Source organism: Tachyglossus aculeatus, chromosome X3 (genome assembly GCF_015852505.1).
Source record: "Tachyglossus aculeatus isolate mTacAcu1 chromosome X3, mTacAcu1.pri, whole genome shotgun sequence".
Taxonomy (NCBI): domain Eukaryota; kingdom Metazoa; phylum Chordata; class Mammalia; order Monotremata; family Tachyglossidae; genus Tachyglossus; species Tachyglossus aculeatus.
Window position 1 is genome coordinate 27,919,912 of NC_052099.1, and position 11,923 is coordinate 27,931,834.

The 11,923-nt window shown below is 39.4% G+C and overlaps 1 long non-coding RNA gene across 1 annotated transcript; it reads right to left on the reverse strand.

Annotated features, from left to right (window-relative positions):
- Positions 1–5: 5 nt before the first annotated feature.
- Positions 6–2,916, reverse strand: LOC119948751. The gene is made up of 3 exons (XR_005457046.1): positions 2,879–2,916; positions 761–879; positions 6–676 (listed from the first exon to the last, which is right to left on the reverse strand). It is a non-coding gene; the product is annotated as an uncharacterized LOC119948751 (long non-coding RNA).
- Between the last annotated feature and the right edge of the window lie 9,007 nt (positions 2,917–11,923).

Here is an 11,923-nt window from a genome sequence, read left to right on the forward strand (position 1 = left end):
ATATTGTACTTTCCCAAGCGCTCAGTACAGCGCTCTACACCCAGTAAGCGCTTAATAAATATGATTGACTGAAAAAATGAATCTGAAAAGCACTGGCAGCTCAATTTTTATTTGAGTGGCCATATTAGTAGACCCTGCATGGGACAGGCAGAATTTGGGAAGGCACTCTTCCAAATGCATTCTTTGCCTACACTAAGCACTCAGTTAATCTGATTGATTGATATCATGTATGAAAATTCTGATATTTAGATATGGGAGAGTTTTCTGTATGATGATGATGATGATGATGGCATTTGTTAAGCGCTTACTATGTGTCAAGCACATAGTAACAGTGAAGTAGGCTTGGTATTGGCATCATGAAACCCTAAAGCATTTTTAGTTAACACATTAGGGAGTTTTTGACATACCAAGGAGGAAAGTAATTAAAGATCTATATTTCTATGTAAATACCTATTCTAATTTTGCTGGGCATATTTTTTTCCATTTAACTTCACCAATAATTTCAATTTAAATCCTCATTTAGAGAGATTTTTTTTTCCAAAGGAGATTTTTTTTTTCACTCTTCAGGGACAACAGTGCACTGCAGAAGAAAACACAGAAACTCTTCCACAGAACATGATTAATGTGGTGTAAGGAGGTCCTCTTGCTGGAATTGCAGAATCAAAGCAGGCAGAGCCTATAAGAAGCATTTAAATTCAGTACACACTGGATCTTCTAGTTCAATTCAAAGTGCCTCTAAAAGAAGCAATTAGACACTCACCATGGATTTCAGGAAAAAAAAAAAACTTTCAAAGATCTTGCTCAGTCTTCATTTCTTTGTGCTCCGTAACTGTCTGTTTCATTCTATGTCTCTAATATAGGAAGCAGAAATTTGACCATCTAGAAATGACTAAAGAGTATTTCAATTTCATAGATGTACTTAGAACAGAGAAAAATAGCTGAATATTTTATTTTGATTGGCTGGTCAGTATGAAGTCTCAGAGATGAATTTTTCATGGCCATGCATAGGTCTGGATTTGCATTGTTAGAGCTCAGCTCTCCAAGTACCACTTTCCAAACATTTAGGAGAGTTGCCTGGACACCTATTTATGTGCAATATTGGTGGTGGAAAATGAGTCTGTAAAGGCCTCTCCGATGCATTTCTCATCTACTCTTTCATTTCTGGAAAGAGCACAGGCCTGGAAATCAGAAGGACCTGGGTTCCAATTCCGGTTCTGCTAATTGACTGCTGTGTGACCTTGGGCAAGTCACTCCACTTCTCTGTGCCTCAGTTACCTCATCTGCAAAACAGGCATTAAGACTGTGAGTCTTGTGTGGGACAGGGACTGTGGCTGTGATTTGACCTTGGTCACTTCAGTGTCTCCTCTGTTTCCTCCTCTGTAAAATGATGATTCGATATGGAGTAATAATAATCATAATAATGATGGTATTTGTTAAGTACTTACTATGTGCGCTTGGGAGGTTACAAGGTGATCAGGTTGTCCCATGGGGGGCTCACACAATTTTAATCCCCATTTTACAGATGAGGTAACTGAGGCACAAAGAAGTTAAGTGACTTGCCCAAAGTCACACAGCTGACAGTTGGTGGAGCCGGGATTTGAACCCATGACCTCTGACTCCAAAGCCTGGGCTCTTTCCACTGAGCCATGCTGGGTCCCTCTCTCACTTATACTGCCGACCCTGTGTGGGGCCAGGATGGTGTCTGACTTGGTTATCTTCTATGTACCCTAGTACTTAGTCCAATGCTTGTCACATGTAAACACTCAACGAATACCACAATTATAGTAATTATTATTTTTTGACCAGGCCCAATCTCAGTCCCATTTGGAATTCAAAGTCTTTCACTAATTCACTTGCCAGGTTGGTCATATGTTTTGTGATCCACCCATCTTTTAAGTCTATCTTAAAAGTTTAGTTTATTTTTCACCCTTATACTATTCAAAGACATATTCTACTATGACTTTCATCTACCTATTCCTAGGTCATAGACTAAAGCCAGAGCACTTAAGCATCATCGAGGGAGATGAGGATGTGACAATGACATAGTCTTATTCACTATCATCTAATAACCCTAAAGGGACTTATAATCCCCATATTTAACCCTTCTTTTTATGGTATTTGTTAAGCACTTACTATGTGCCCTGCACTGTAGTAAGCGCTTGAGTGGATAAAAGCTACTCAGGTTGTGCATAGTCCATTTCCCAAATGGGGTTCACAAACCTCATTTCCATTTTACAGATGAAGTAACAGGATCACAGAAAAGTTAAGTGACTTGCCAATGTCACACAGCAGGCAAGTGGCGGAGCAGAGATTAGAACCCAGGACCTTCTGACTCCGAGGCCTGTGCTCTTTCCAATCAATCAATCAATCATATTTACTGAGCGCAGTGAATTTACTGTGTGCAGAGCACTGTACTAAGCACTTGGGAAGTACAAGTTGGCAACATATAGAGACAGTCCCTACCCAACAGTGGGCTCACAGTCTAGACTATGACATGCTGTTTCTGGAGCCTAACCTTTCTGTTTCCTACAGTGGTATTTATTGAGCAATTCATAAGTACCAAGATAATTATTATTATTAGAAAATATAAAGGATAAACCATTGCACTTAATTCAATTGGGTTGAAAGACTCCGGAACAGAAATAGTCAATCATTCCATATTTGTACGTAAGTAAATTCATCATAGTGTTGTGTTGGACAAAAATCTCATTAACTAGAACAAAGCGGACAAGGATTATTTGCAACATCTTTACAGTTTTATAATCAACTGATAAAAGGAATTTATTGGGCACTTACTTTGTGCAGAGAACTATAGTAAATGCTGTATAGAGTACAATACATTAATTCATTCAGTCAGTCATATTTATTGAGCACTTACCGTGTGCAGAGCACTGTACTAAGGGCTTGGAAAGTACAATTCAGCAACAAGTAGAGAATACCACTGCCCACAACGGGCTCGCAGTCTAAAAGGGAGGAGACAGGCATCAAAACAAGTAAACAGGCATCAATAGCATCAATAGCATAAATAGAATTATAGATATATACACATCATGTTTGCAGACCTGATCCACAGCAATACTACAGAGCTAAACTTACCTTCTTCCAAATCAGAGGGAAAAACAAGCTCAGTTTAGTCACATTTTCTTGTCCTTCCGTTACTGTGAAGATGCCCTGGCTACAGGTCAATTTTCCCCATGGGTGGATGTAAAGAAGTGTAAGAGTGAATAACAACTCTTATAGGCTGATAGTTCTTCTGACTCTATGTGAGACACGGCCTGTTTTATCTACCCTCCAAGGGCAAACTGGAATCATTGAGATCACTGAGCTTGAGTCTCTGTCTCACATTAGAGGAGAACAGGCAGTCTTAAATCTGGGTAATGAAGCCAATGAGAATTTAAGGAAGGCGGAAGGGTAATTTATTCATTCTCCTGCCTACGCACAGTGAAATGACATCATTGTGAATGGGTCTGCAGCTTAGGACATCAAGCACCACTTGAAGGCAACCAGGGTGTGCCAGGTGTGAGGAAATGGGGACAAGCTGCTGTAGCTTCTGTCATTATTAGGGATACTTTTTTTTCATGACAGCTATATGGTCCGTTGGATGGAATCAGTTCTTTAGTGGCTTGAAACAGAGATGGATGCAAGCGGTGGAAAGAAAAGACTTTCCCCTCCGAGGCTCTAACAGGTGCGTGACAGGAACCTTGGGCGCTGCAGATGGTAGACCTGAGCTCCAAAAGTCTTAAAAAAGTCTCTAGTGGTCTCTAAAAGTCCCCTTTGAGACTGTGAGCCCACTGTTGGGTAGGGACTGTCTCTATATGCTTGTACTTCCCAAGCACTTAGTACAGTGCTCTGCACACAGTAAGCGCTCAATAAATGCGATTGATTGATTGATTATTTACAAGTGCACAGTACCAATCTCTATGCAGAGTAAGCACCCAGTAAGTCCCACTGATTGATATCAGTGCCAACACCGCAGATTATAACTTTTAGATAAGATTTTGAGCCCCTGTATACCCTTTCCTAGTGCTGAGTACAGTGCTCTGCACACAGTAGGTGCTCAACAAATACTATTTCTACTGTAATGACTAACCAACTATAAGGATGCCATGTCTATTTTGGTTGCTTAGTAGGTTTTAAGTAGTGACTATGATTCTGGTGATTTGGTACCTATTCTTGGAAAAACAAATGAAGGAGAAATTGGTTTGTGCTCTCAATGTGGTATTTATATATCTCATCCCTCTCACTGAGTATTGAGAAAATGAATGGATTAATGCTACTGAATTTGCTATTCTGGCACAAGAGGATTTGTAAGTAGAAACTGTAATTATGTCTGTTATAAAAATCCTGATACTACTTTAACAAAGTGTAGAGCTTCGGCATTTTCTGTTGCCATATTTCAGCACGAGGGCCAAGGATCCCTCCAAATAATTTTGCACAAAAGCCACTATTTTTGAATCAGGTCCAGGATACAGCTTTGGCACCATAAGGTCACTGCATTATTTTTATGTCATCACCTATCACGCCTATTTGGTTGTTCCCAAGAATATGTCACTTGCTTCATGCTGCTTTTGTTGAATCAGTCACATGGTCACCCTAAAGATTTTCTGAGATTCCAGCCTCTACTGGACTGTGAGGCCCACTTTTTCTATTGTTTTTATTATAGCATGTGCCGAATTATGCTGTTCACTTTTGAACCTTCTTTTCAGTTTTGGAAATTGCAAAAACATTTTTAGTTGCTTTCCCCATTTTTACAGACTGCAGGAAAACCTCAATCATGTCCCTAAACCCACTTTTGAATAACAATAAAAAGTCATATTTTACTACTGCGGTGTCAGCAGGAGGTTAAAATATCACTTTGAAATGCAAGTGCTCTCTGGTTCTTAATGAAAAAAAGTCACAAGGCAAGCTGGTCATGGGTTTGGTAATGCTTATTTGTGGTTGCCTTTAACTTTAATTTGTTTTATTTGAAAACTTTAATAGGGGTCTTCAAGAACTCAGCCTAAGTATTTCCATAAAAATAAGCAAGCTACAAGCTTCTGTAGGCATTTCAGTGGCTGTGTTACATTGTACAAGGGCTACAGGCTCCCAAGTACGAGAGGACTACAGAAAGTTGCAATTAGAGGTGAAATGATGAAGCAGGTGAGGGAAAGACGAGGCACTGCAGTGGGTGTGCAGAGAGGTGGTGGGAAGAGAGAGCGGGAGAATCTCAAATATGATAGTGTTGCTTTCTTATTTTAGTCTGTAGAATAATTGGGTTAATTTGTGCTAGCCTGAGGTCTCTAAAAATTGTTTCTTTGTTTCTGAGTTTTCCCTGGAAGCTATGTTACTACCTGAATGCTCAAACAGGAAGAAGCAGCGTGGCTCAGTGGAAAGAGCCCAGGCTTTGGAGTCAGTGGTCATGTGTTCAAATCCCAGCTCTGCCAATTGTCAGCTGTGTGACTTTGGGCAGGTCACTTAACTTCTCTGTGCCTCAGTTCCCTCATCTGGAAAATGGGGATGAAGACCGTGAGCCCCCCGTGGGACAACCTGATCACCTTGTAGCCTCCCCAGCGCTTAGAGCAGTGCTTTGCACATAGTGAGCACTTAATCAATCAATCAATCAATCATATTTATTGAGCGCTTACTGTGTGCAGAGCACTGTACTAAGCGCTTAGGAAGTACAAGTTGGCAAAAAATGCCATTAATAAATAATAATAAAATAAATAAGGATAACTGCAAAAAACCACACAAAAAAACATATTTTTCAATGAGTCCCACACACTCTATGGAAATTAAATGATTTCTCTGTTTATATACATATTAAATGGCCTGGCTTTCACACATGAAAGCTGGACAAATTCAATCAGTGATATTTATTAAGCACCTATATACAGAGGCATGTACACCGTGTACTCCGTGTTCACTGTGTACAGAGCAGTACACTCAAAGGTAGGGAGAATACAGTGGAGTGAAGGTAAGCACAATCCCTGGATTCAGGAAATATACACTCTAAGGGAGGAGACAGACATTAAAATTAATTGCAAGTAGGGAAGGAAACAGACTTCAAGGATAGATATCCTAGAAAGAGCGAGAAAATTGAGTTACCATGACCACACATGAAGTCCATTCATTGAAAACAGTAGTAATTCATAATAATTGTATTTGTTAAGCACTTACTATGTGTCAATCAGTGCTGGGAAACATAGAAGATAATTAGATCACACAGTCACTGTTCCACACAAGGTTCACAGTCCAAATAGGAAGGAGGCAGATATTGAACTCAATTATACAGATGAGGTAACTGAGGCACAGAGAAGTTAAATGACTTGCCTAAGGTCACACAGGAGGCACATGGCAAAATCTGGATTTGAGCGTAGGTCCTCTGACTCCCAAGCCTACTTTCTTTCGACAAGGCCATGATGCTACTTGATACGATAGCAGCTAGAGTTTTAGCTATATAGTAGTATACCCATATACCCTTCTGGGTTTTGAGGTTTTAGAGGCCCTGTATTTATTCCCCTTCTGGGCAAATGTCAATAAAGTAAAGAGCTCCTAATTACTGTAACGACATAGGAAAATTATTAAATTGGAAAAAAAATAAAATAAAAGCCAAAATGTGGACTCTTCCAAAGTTGTGAGTCATTCATTCCTTTGTGAAGTTAAAGGAACCACTTGGAATATCACTGATCGAGGGAGGGAAGAAAAAAAAAAAAAACTTTCAATGCAGAAGCTTGGAACCATACTTCACCGAATGATTAAAATAAGGAAGCCTTGTCTGTCAACCTGACAGCAGTAATTTGGTGTGATTTTTTAATGAACTGTGGAGGGGGCCAGGGTGTAATTTCATACAGCACTTTTAAAAGAAAGTAACATAATGTAACACTACATTTATAAGCACACAGCTGAGAAAAAAAATATTTCATTGACCTTCTGCTCCTGTTAATTTTAATGGATGAGGAATAAATCCAAAACAGCCTTATCTTGTTGCTCTTATTAGTAGTCTAGAAAGTGCACTCCTTGCTGCAGCGATTTTTCTTTCAGATTCCATGTTTTCTGTTTAGCAGTTCAGCCCTGATTTCCACGTGCTTTTTGACATAGTACTTTTGGATTCCCAGGCTCCTATAACCATCTTCTTTGAGGCTCAGATTGAATGAATTGGAGTACCCCGACACGAGGACATCTCAGCCTTCTGACAGTCTCCTTATCGATTCTGGGTACACAGACAATCCCAAGAGTCAAAACATTAACTGAAAGCTGATTGCCAGAACCAAAGTTAGGCACTGGTGTTATGGAATACAAGGGGCATCCTATCTCTCCTGTACCCTAAGATGGGCTTTTCTGGAAAGGTTGCCATAGAGGCAGGAAGTAGCCCACAATTGAAAACACTGTTGTCCTTTCTTTCATTCATTCAATTGTATTTATTGAGAGCTTACTGTGTGCAGAGCACTGTACTAAGCGCTTGGGAAACTGGTGGGAAGTACTAGCTGGTAAAGTACTTGAGTAAACCAGCTATGGTGTTTGTTTTATTAAGGAAAGTTGGGGGCAATCTGCTAATCTGTTGGCTTTGGCTGATTATTGGATCCCTTAAAGTAAAAGGAGTAATCTATTAAGGAAGTTTGCTATGCTGCTCTTCAATGTGATTTTGGTGGGAAGGAATGTGAGGCTAAAGACCTGAACTTCCCCTGAGTTAATAATAATCATCATGGTATCTGTTAAGCGTTTACTGTGTGCCAGGTACTGTACTAAGCGCTGGGATGGATACAAGTCAATCGGGTTGGACACAGTCCCTGTCCCACGTGGGGCTCACAGTCTCCAACCCCATTTTTCGGATGAGGAAACTGAGACCCAGAGAAGTGAAGTGCCTCACCTCAGGATCACAAGGCAGACCTTTAAGATGACAGGGTGAGCTGAATCAATCAATCAATCAATTGTATTTATTGAGTGCTTACTGTGTGCAGAGCACTGTACTAAGCACTTGGGAAGTACAAGTTGGCAACATATAGAGACAGTCCCTACCCAACAGTGGGCTCACAGTCTAAAAGAGGGGAGTCTAAAAGGCCATCTAAACTTTTAGGTCTAAAAGTCTAAAAGACTCATTTCTGAATGAGACAGAAATCTCCTGCATTTACCCTCTGTCATCTTCAGGGTGGGCAGTCATCGATTTTATACTAGTCAGCCCATTTTTTAAACCGATGCATCCTGTGTCTGGGGCTGTATGTGATACCAGACACCTATAGATTGGGAATTTTTATTTTCAGTGCCTAATCTCCCCTCTGCAGGTAAGTTCCATGTTTCAGACACCATTTCTGTGTTCACAGGAAACTAGGAAAAGACAGTCAGTGGGTATGGAGCATTGTCCTAGCAACTGGGGTAGGCCTGGAGAAACGTTTTAGTTTGGGGCAAACTCAGTAGACCTATACATACGACATCACCTGTGTTTCAATTTCTGGCATTTTTGAGTAACATCAGTGGCCACTGCATTTATCTCTCACAGATGGTATCAATGAATCCCACACGGTCTTTGGTTAGGAGCAGATAATTAGAAGCAACAGGGAGACTGTTTTTTGTTGTTGTTGATCCAATGAGGTAGATGTAATACTAAAAATGCAGCTGATGCTGTATTTCTGTCCCCCTTCCTAAGTGCAATTAGAAAACAGTTGCTTTTTAAGCTCACCTTAAAAGATTCACTTTTATTATTCTTATTATTGATAACAATAATAATGGTATTTGTTATGCTTATTATGTGCCAGGCACTGTATTAACCACTGGGATGGACACAAACAAACTGGGTTGGACACAGTCGCTTGTTCCACTTGGGGCTCACAGTCTCAATCCCCATTTTACAGATGAGGTAACTGAGGAACAAAGAAGTTAAGTGACTTACCCTAAGTCACCCAGCAGACTGTGGTGTAGCTGGAATTTGAACCCACGACCCATTAGACTCCTAGACCCCTGCTCTAGCCACTACTGCTTTGGAGTCTCATTTTGAAAAATCAGCAGCAGAACTTTTTATTTTCTTCAGGAACTAGACCTTAGGTCATTTCCTTTCCCATTAAGTGTTATTCCTACTGCTTACCATTTGCCGAATGTAGACGTTATTCAAAGTTGTTCTCTGTCACATGTCTCCCACAGTGTAGTCCTTGACAATTAACGTGGACAATTTTTCGGGCCTGAATCCTGGACTGGATGCGTAATTCCCATCCACCAAAACCTGTTTGTATGTTAAATGTTCAGGAATTTCAACTGGTAAAAAGTCAAAAGAAGACATTTTGAGAGATTGTTTTGGATCATTTCCAGACTGGAAATTGCACAAGCAACATTCAAAGAGTGTAGTGTGAACTGTAAGGGATGAAGTGGAGAGTTGCCTCAGACCTATGGAAAGTTCACATTAAACTTCTGATGTTAACATGGCTTTCACCTAAGGAGATGCTATAAAATAATCTTTTTTTCAGAGCAACCCAATTTCTTTAGTTCTTGCTGCGGGATGGTTGAATTCAAGGATTCAATTCAATTTAAAGGATTTTTAAAAATTCTGGTCACCCTAATCATCATTACCTCTAATTTCTCAAACTGAATTCAGCAATATTGATGACCTAATAAGTTTTACGGCTCTGCACACAGCCTTTTTTTATGGAACTTACATCATTATGTAATGTGCTGTAAGGTAACTTGAATGCTGTAAAATTCATTAAAAAAAATATTTTTTTCTTGTAGTGTTTGTGATAGCCAAAAATTGAGGTATAAAGCTATTAAAATTCCAGAAATCATAACCTTATATGTTACTTTCTAATGCTTTTTCTACCTTTTTTTGATGTTTTTCAATAACATTTTTGGTATTTTTGATGTTGGTCTTTTGAAAGGTAATCTTTCAGAGCAGCAGATTAATTAAGAATTCGAAGGATTTAATAATATAGCTTTATCTGGTTTCGGTTCTTTACTTAAGATTTGGTCAGGTCTATTGCAAAGCAAGTAGAGGTAGCACTATTGAAAATGAAAATAAAACAATAATGATATGTGACAACCATAATCTTATAGTAGCAATAAATCATTGTTAGCCAATGAAAGTTTATCTTTAAAATAATGCTTTAGTTGTTGTTGAGTGGTATATTCACTTTGATCCACTGGCCAGTTCTTGGAAGGCCAAAGCACAGGATAATGACATTTGTTTAGGTTTATTGTTACATGCCTGTGTTATTGCTGGCATTGGTGTTTGAATAGTTGTATTGTGTATTTTGCTTTGTATATTTTAATTAGTTAACTATCATAATGCTTTCCTTTGCTAGGAAGGACAAAAAATCGGAAAAGATGTCTGTCATGAAGTGTGGCCAAAAGAAAGATGTGTCCAAAAATATTTCAGCAAGAAAAGAGAGGCAGGGGATAGGAAAATTATTTCCATAAAAAGTAAGAGGCTTCCCCTGAAACTCATCCGGAAAAAGTGACGTAAATAATTTGGGTGAAAGTTATGGAATGTAACTTTCCTGCTAGCAGAATGCATTATCGTTACCGGGAGAGGAGTTTTTGCAGTTGTTTATCCAGTCCAGCTACATTCAAACTAGAGAAACTAATTATATCAGTGTGAATATAGACTTAGATGATGGCCACAAGATGACATAGAACAAGCCACTTAACTGTTCCCTTGCTCAGTTTCATTTTCTGTATAATGAAAAGCCCAATATCTCATCAAAACTCTATTATGTTCAGAGAAAAGAAGCCATAAAAGGAAAACGCACATAATTATTATTACACTACACCTTGAAGATGAATATATAATGACCTCCAATTATCACATGGACAATGTAAAATGAATGTAGAATTTATGTTAGTAGACCTATCCATCACTCTAATTTCACTCTAATCATCCAAATTGTGTTCTGCAATTTCTTTATTTCTTGTTACGCCTCTATAGCTAGATCTATATATCGCTGTGTTTCCTTTCTATCATAAATAAACCTGGTTTTATTGGTTAATATAGTTGGGCTTACAGAAAATATGACAAAAAAAGTGTTATAAATTTACTCTCCCATTTTGAAACACAAAGAATGAAAATTTAGTATGGTTTCGCTCAGACCCATGAGTTCAAGTGATCATTCAATATTACATTTCTTGTGTCTTCAGACAGGGCTGCAGCCTATGTGAAACAGACGATGAGATTTCTGGCACTTTTGGATTGTGGTCAGACTGGAAATTCAGTGAGAACATATTTTGTCTTTTCGAGTTACCTTGACTCTCTCATTTCCAGTCATGCTGAGAACTCAAATCCTAAGCTTCATAAGTGGAAAAAGTAATGAAAAAATAATCAAAGCTATTGAACTTCAAAACTACACTTAATCGAATTAAGCTGTCTTTAGGAGGGAACAGAGTGTCAAAGGCCACGCCTGGATGGGGTACGCATATTTTCTGAAAGGAATTTTCCTGAAGAAAATGTTATTTTGGGTCCCAAATTTTCTCTGAGTTAAACAACTTCGCACTGAGGGTGATTGCCCATGCAGACAGAAACAGTGATCCAGTGGTTTCGGCTGAACTAGAGGGGCTATGTTCCACTAGCCTCACCTCAGATTGCCCCCTCTGAACATCAGCGGAGAAGCTCAGTGGAAAGAGCCAGTGGAGAAGCTCAGTGGAAAGAGCCCGGGCTTGGGAGTCAAAGGTCATGGGTTCTAATCCCAGCTCCACCACCTGTCAGCTGTGTGACCTTGGGCAAGTCACTTCACTTCTCTGTGCTTCAGTGACCTCATCTGTAAAATGGGAATTAAGACTGTGAGCCCCACGTGGGTCAACCTGATTACCTTGTATCTCCCCCAGCTCTTAGAACATTCCTTGGCACACAGTAAGCACTTAAATGCCATCATCATTATCATTATCAGCAAGTCTGCCTGACTAACCCTGCTGTAGGTTTTTCCATTTCCACTCCTCAGCACTCTTTTCCTTCTCTTTCCGTCCACCACTT